At 44.7% G+C, this 7,971-nt stretch overlaps 1 pseudogene; it reads left to right on the top strand.

The window, feature by feature from the left end:
* Positions 1-5,326: 5,326 nt before the first annotated feature.
* LOC125534807 lies at positions 5,327-7,757 on the top strand (annotated as a pseudogene).
* Positions 7,758-7,971: the final 214 nt, after the last annotated feature.

Here is a 7,971-nt window from a genome sequence, read left to right as displayed (position 1 = left end):
TAATCATCATAGATGGCGGGCATGCTCTCATCATAATAAATTTGCACATCAAAACTTGGGGGACTAAAAATATCATCTTCATCAAACGTAGCATCCCCGAACATTTTAATGCATTCTTCTTCTAACACTTTGGCACAATTATCGGAATCCTTATTTTAATGGTAGATATTAAAAAGATGAAGCATATGAGGTACCCTTAATTCCATATTTTTTTGTAGTTTTCTTTTATAGACTAAACTAGTGATAAAACAAGAAACAAAAAGATATGATTGCAAGATCTAAAGATATACCTTCAAGCGCTAACCTCCCCTGCAACGGTGCCAGAAAAGAGCTTGATGTCTACTAAACAACCTTGTAGACGTTGTTGGGCCTCCAAGTGCAGAGGTTTGTAGGACAGTAGCAAATTTCCCTCAAGTGGATGACCTAATAAGGTTTATCAATCCGTAGGAGGTGTAGGATGAAGATGGTCTCTCTCAAGCAACCCTGCAACCAAATAACAAAGAGTCTCTTGTGTCCCCAACACACCCAATACAATGATAAATTGTATAGGTGCACTAGTTCGGCGAAGAGATGGTGATACAAGTGTAATATGGATAGTAGATAAAGGTTTTTGTAATCTGAAATTATAAAAACAGCAAGGTAACTAATGATAAAAGTGAGCCTAAACGGTATTGCAATGTGTTGGAACAAGGCCTAGTGTTCATACTTTCACTAGTGCAAGTCCTCTCAACAATAATAACATAATTGGAACATATAACTATCCCTCAACATGCAACAAAGAGACACTCCAAAGTCACTAATAGCGGCGAACAAACGAAGAGGTTATGGTAGGGTATGAAACCACCTCAAAGTTATTCTTTCCAATCAATCCGTTGGGCTATTCCTATAAGTGTCACAAACAGCCCTAGAGTTCGTACTAGAATAACACCTTAAGACACAAATCAACCAAAACCCTAATGTCACCTAGATACTCCAATGTCACCTCAAGTATCCGTGGGTATGATTATACGATATGCATCACACAATCTCAGATTCATCTATTCAACCAACACATAGAACCTCAAAGAGTGCCCTAAAGTTTCTACCGGAGAATCACGACGAAAACGTGTGCCAACCCCTATGCATAGGTTCATGGGTGGAACCCGCAAGTTGATCACCAAAACATACATCAAGTGAATCACGTGATATCCCATTGTCACCACAGATACGCACGGCAAGACATACATCAAGTGTTCTCAAATCTTTAAATACTCAATCCGATAAGATAACTTCAAAGGGGAAACTCAATCCATTACAAGAGAGTAGAGGGGGAGGAGAAACATAAGATCCAACTATAATAGCAAAGCTCGTGATACATCAAGATCGTGCCAAATCAAGAACACGAGAGAGAGAGAGAGAGAGAGAGAGAGAGAGAGAGATCAAACACATAGCTACTGGTACATACCCTCAGCCCCGAGGGAGAACTACTCCCTCCTCGTCATGGAGAGCACCGGGATGATGAAGATGGCCACCGGAGAGGGATTCTCCCCCTCCAGCAGGGTGCCGGAACGGGTCTAGATTGGCTTTCGGTGGCTATGGAGGCTTCTGGTGGCGGAACTCCCGATCTATTGTGCTCCCCGATCGTTTTAGGGTATATGGAGATATATAGGAGGAAGAAGTGCGTCGGGGGGCCACGAGGGTGGAGCATGCGCCCAGGGGGGTGGGCGAGCCCCCCCTGCCTCGTGGCTTCCTCGTTGATCCCCTAACATGCACTCCACGTCTTCTGGGCTTCTTTTGATCCAAAAATAAGTTCCGTGAAGTTTCAGGTCAATTGGACTCCGTTTGATTTTCCTTTTCTGCGATATTCTAAAACAAGGAAAAAACAGAACCTGGCACTTGGCTCTGGGTTAATAGGTTAGTCCCAAAAATAATATAAAAGTGGATAATAAAGCCCATAAACATCCAAAACACATAATATAATAGCATGGAACAATCAAAAATTATAGATACGTTGGAGACGTATCAGTGTACAAAAGTTGGGGCTCTCCTTTTGCACCCCTTTACTTGTGCACGGGCAGTCAGAGCCGCGCCCATGGCCGCACTGAGCAGGGCAGAGGAGGGATGCCGGAGCACAAGACAGCGAGAGAAACACCAAGACTAGGAGCGCAAAGAGAGCAAGAGGGCGAGGTGGACTCCCCCGGCAAGACTCTTGCTGGGGCGGCCTCCGCAGCCCCGGCAAGATCCTTGCTGGGGCAACTTGCCTGACGCCAGCAGAGGGCGCCACCCTTGAGCCCTAGGGTTTCCAACACCATCAACTACATTGGAACCAAGGCTCGGGAGGCACCTACATGGTGGCATGGAGATCTTTGTGGAGATCATAAATATGCAAGATCAGATGAGAACCAGAAGATGACGGTCCTTGGCGAGATCCTTGCCAAGGAAATCCACGAGAGCCCCGGCAGGATCCTTTTCGGAGACGACCGCAGTGCCATGGCAAGACCCTTGCTGGGCCCCCGGCTAGACCCTTGCCGAGGACATCTGCGGGGCCGCAGCCAGGCCCACATCTGCCAGGACTCCATCGCCGCTCCCATGCAGCTGCTAGCTCAACCAGTTGGGCAGGCATCTGTGTGGCAGCGTGCGGCCTCTACACTGACTCAGCAAGCACCTGCGTGGTGGCATGCAGATCTTCGTGAAGACTCCGCCACCACACCAGCTCAGTAGCCAGCCAACGTGGCGCTACAACGCCTCGTCAGCTCGGACGCGCGTCGGAGCCAGGCGAGGCGGCGATAGCTGGGACGAGCTTCCTCGTCGTCGCCGATAAAACAAGAGGGCACGTCGGTAGCGCATTAAATGTGTTTGTATCAGAGTGCCAGAGGATAGACTCAGCCGCGATGCACCTTTCCACCTCCTGTGTGCCACTATGGCGACCCCTTTTGTCTATAAAAGGAGGCCCGAGGCGTACTGGAGGGGGATTCGGATCTTTTGGACTAGAGAGACATCGCAGCTAGTCAAGAACACAAGAACACTCAAATATACAACAAAGCAAGACTAGGGTTTTACGCGTCTCCGCAGCCCGAACCTGGGAAACGATTTGCGTGCTGACCGCCAGACCCGCTCTTTGCACAACCCCGCGCCCGCCAACCGTAGAAGGGATCCCATTGACCCCATAGGTGTCGTTTCCCACCGACATTAGGGGTTTAAAGTTCATGGGAACCTTGCAATGAACAAGATTCAGTGTACAACAACAGCAGCCATAGAGGGTTTAAGACTAGGCAGGCAGCAGAAGAATCTTACGCCAAGTTTGTGCGAAAGAAAGCATGGAAGGTTTAAGTTGGCAAGGTGACGCCACACTTTGGGGTGAAGAACTTCATCATCATTGTGCAGTTCGTCGCCATTGCAGTGTTGTGGCGTTGGTGTGTCATACGTCTCCAACATATGTATAATTTTTTATTTTTCCATGCTGTTATATTATCATTCTTGGATGTTTTACAATCATTTTATATCATATTTATATCATTTTCTGGGACTAAACCTATTAACATAGTGTCGAGTGCCAGTTGTTGTTTTCTTCTTGTTTTTTACTTCCCAGAATATCAGCACCAAACGAAGTCTAAATGCCACGAAACTTTTTGGAGATTTTTTTCGGACCAGAAGACAAGTTAGGAGCCAATGAAGCACCTGGGGGGAGGCCCGTGGGGCCCACAAGACACCAGGTCGCGCCAAAGGCCCCTGGCACGCCTTGATAGGTTGTGGGGCCCATGGGGGTCTCCTCCACCGCCTCTCAGCTCTATAAATCTCCAGAAATTCCAGAAACCCTAGGGGAGCAGACGAAACACAATTCCAGCCGCCGCAAGTTCCAGAACCACGAGATCCAATCTACACCATCACAGAGGGGTTCATCATCCTCATTGGTGCCTCTTCGATGATGCGTGAGTAGTTCACCACAGACCTACAGGTCAGTATGCAGTAGCTAGATGGCTTCTTCTCTCTTTTCAATTCTCAATACAATGGTCACTTGGAGATCTATTTGATGTAATGACTTTTTGCGGTGTGTTTGTTGGGATCCGATGAAGATCGAGTTTATGATCAGTTTCTATCCATAAATATTGGTTGAGTCTTCTTTGATCTCTTATATGCATGATTACTTATAGCCTCATATTTCTTCTTCGAATATTTGGTTTAGTTAGGCCAACTAGATCGATTTTTCTTGCCATGGGAAGAGGTGCTTTATGATTGGTTCGATCTTACGATGTCCCCACCCAGTGACAGAAGGAATAGCGAGGCACATATGTATCGTTTCTATTAAGGATAATAAGATGGGGTCTATTTCTACATGAATAGATCTTGTCTACATCATGTCACCGTTCCTATTGCATTACTCCGTTTATACACGAACTTACTACACTAGATGCATGTTGGATAATGGTCGAGGTGTGGAGTAATAGTAGCAGCAGCAGAATCGTTTCGGTCTACTAATCTTGAACGCGATGCCTATATAATGATCATTTCCTTGGATATCGTCATGATTATTTGATCTTCTATCAATTTCCCAACAGTAATTTGTCTACCCACTGTATGTTATTTTCTTGAGCCAAGCCACTGTGAAATCTACCCCCCCCCCCCCGGTCTATCTTTCATCTTATTGCTTTCTGATTAGCCTTTTGCCGTATTTATTTTCAGTTCTATTATTCCAAAAATCCAAAAATACCTTGCTGCACTTTTTATTTGCATCTTTTATTTTGTGTTTGTTTCAGATCTATTTATCCAAACTCATACTATTTAATCTATCCTTTTACGGAGGAGGGATTGACAACCCCTCTTATGTGTTGGGTTGCGAGGTTTTGTTCTTTGTGTGTAGCTTCCGTTTACATACTATTTCGTGGTTCTCCTACTGGTTCGTTAACCTTGGTTTCATGACTAAGGGAAATACTTGCCGTTTTGTACTGCATCATCCCTTTTTCTTTGGGGAAATACCAACGCGATACAAGCAACAAGTAGCAATGTGGTAGTTGTGAACGTGTGTAAGGTAACCTCACCACATAGGGTACAAGATTCGCTCACCTCACACCCTGTGTGCAACTAAACAACGTGCTTATGTGTGTTCAGACAATGTAGGTAACCAAACACAATGCGCAAAGCTATCCCCTAATGTAGGAAGTGTCGATGCAGGAAACCAAACATGTTGTAGATGTTGGTTTTAAGGCTGCTTCTACTCAGCCAGGCCAAACTCACCATGTCATGAAATGCAACCTAGTTGAGAGATGGCAACCAAACACGCCCTAGAAGATGGGGCGGCAGCCATGGTTCTTCTTGGCGGTAGCGGCCGGCCGTGGTCTTGGATGATGCGATGGCTGGATCAGGGTCTGGAATGGTCCTACAGCTCTCCGCATGGGCCACATCTGTTAGCCCACTCCAGGCGGAGTTATGTGCTTCCCGTGAGCCGGTGTCTTGACATGTCATGATGATCGGTCAGCTTTCGAGGCCAACAGCGTGGCTGCAATGCTCTTGCCGTTCTGGCGGAGATCTAGAGATGGGGTTGTCAGTGATCGTGATCTGTGTTTCGTACGGTACTTCGGTTCCGCCCATGTCAGTCCCTGTATCAACGGGCTTGGGGAGTGATCTCGGCGTGCTCGTGGGTGGTGTTAGTCCTAGTGTCCACTTTCGCCAATGACGGCCTAGCTGTGGATTGCGGTTGCCACCGAAAGGTCTTAGTGAGGGTCCTCTCTTCAGATATGTTGGTTAACTTCGGCGGTGAGATTCAAACTATGGACAACGTGTTGACGCAAAGTGATGGTTGTGCAGTGGCGGCAGTGACATATAACATGTAGTTGTTGGGATCGTGGAAAGTTGTGGCGACAACACATGTGTGACTTCGATGATGGTGCTATTAGAGTACTCAGTCTCGAGCTTTGGGGTGAAAGCCATGGTCTGACCTTGGTTGGCTATACTTGGCAATGACGTTTCTACGTTACCTTGTTTAAGGTATTGGTCAGACATGCTTGGTCTGATTTTTCAAGGTGATAATCTAGAATCTGGCCAAGAGTGGTTGGATCCTGTGACGGCGGCGCTTCAGGGTCGGTCCCTTCTTCAAGGCGTTGCTGTTGAAGAACCTCGTAGTTTGTGTGATATCATGAGATTGTTGGTGCGAATATTGTCATTGTTGTAGTTTGTCGATCGAACGTCTGATCATTTAGGTTTCTTTTTCCTCCCCTACGCATAATTTTGGTCTTATATGACTTTGCTATTTGTTGGGGTGTTTTTATGTGTCTGCGTTGCTATTGGATGTATGCATTCTAGTTATGCAGAGTTCAGGTGTGTGCTCATTGTGTTTGTATTCCCTTGATGCTTTATTTTGAACCAATAAATGTGCCCTTTATCGGAAAAAATAAATGTGCAGAGCTATTGTATATGTACTTGAGCTGATGCATGTGTCTCTAAAATATGTTGATTAAAACTTAAGATGAACAGCTATCTCTGGGTACTAATTCTTCTAATGATCTCTTCGAATGTGCCGCAAGATAAAATGATCACTTGGAATCTCAACTTCAATATATTTATGAAATGGAAGAGCAGAATGTTGCAATAATCTCCAAGGTATATCATAATTTCTTTATTATACAATGTATCAATGCATAGCATTTGCAGTACCACCTGCTATTTGTTTCTCATTATGCCTGTGTAAATTATGGTTACTTTTTTGAACTCTTTGCTGGTTTGTCATTTCAAATTGGAAAATACTTCCCCAGGTTTGAAGAATCGGTTTTCTAGATTCTTGGATTTATTCAAAAACCATACGAAAAAATGTAGCTTATCGGGGTATTCAACTTCTTGTCATTCGCTTCTTACTGGTTTGCTGCAGTAAACATTAATGGTAGTCATTTATGTTAGTTTGACTTGTAATCTTGATTAATCCTTCAATTTACATATGACGGATTGTACCTGCTTCAAGCCAGCACAATAGCTCTCCCAGAGAAGGAAAGGACATTACTGAAGTTTATAGTGGTGCAAATGGCATAGATTTTGTGGATGTTCTTGTGAATGAGGACTACATGGAAATGAGAGCGTAGAGGGTTCGAAGAGTACTTTGACTCTGATGCTTTACAAAGAGACCTTTTGAATTACGAAAACACAAGTAGAGAAATACATCAAGACTGCCAGCATAACATAGCTGGACCTACTAAGTCTAATCACGTGGTTATCAGTCCACCAGAACGAGGTAAGATAACACTTCTCACTTGTTTTGAATTTAAGATACTGCTTTAGATCCTCGTGTAGTCTGTTCACAAAACTCTGTGAGTGTAGCCATATGGAGAATGAAATCCCACTGTAGTGGACCCACATAATGAACGAGTCTACGGAACCTTCAAACAAAGGCAGTTTGGCAATTACATTTAGTCCCACTGGAATTTTAATCCTGGCACGGCTGGGGTTGATTTTTCAATGGTATTAGTTACTTAGATTATAACAGTATGTACAATAGTTTGCTGATAAGTGAAGTTTATTCATCTGTACTTACAGTGTTGGTTCACAAGCATGATAATGGTGCCATGGTGGCTGGAACTTCACTGGAAAAGGCAGCGTCAGATTCTGAAAGAGATCAACATTCGAACAAAGAACACCATTCTCCCGCGTCTTCCTGTTCTCAAAATAGCCATGTAGAACAAAGCTCAAATAGTTCTAGTAGCTCGCATGGATGCACCATGTCTACCTAGATAAGCCGATCTATCGGTATACTTGGAAAGATACGAAATAAGTACTGCTTCTTGGGATCATTCTAGTCCCGTGCATGGCATTTCATCTATTTTGTACAGGGTGGGACATAGGCAAGTTAAGTTTTCCTCTTAAGCTGTGTAACGTAGGATACCATGGTATTTGGACCTTGGCCGATCACCTGAACAAACTGTTGATGGATCTTCAGGCAGAACGAGGGCACGTTCCGAAGCAGCATGAGAAAACACTTCATATGAACCCTGATTTTTTTTCAGCTATAGT

The sequence above is a fragment of the Triticum urartu genome, chromosome 2 (assembly GCF_003073215.2).
Source record: "Triticum urartu cultivar G1812 chromosome 2, Tu2.1, whole genome shotgun sequence".
NCBI classification, from domain to species: Eukaryota; Viridiplantae; Streptophyta; class Magnoliopsida; order Poales; family Poaceae; genus Triticum; species Triticum urartu.
This window is presented reverse-complemented; position numbering and strand designations above follow the sequence as displayed.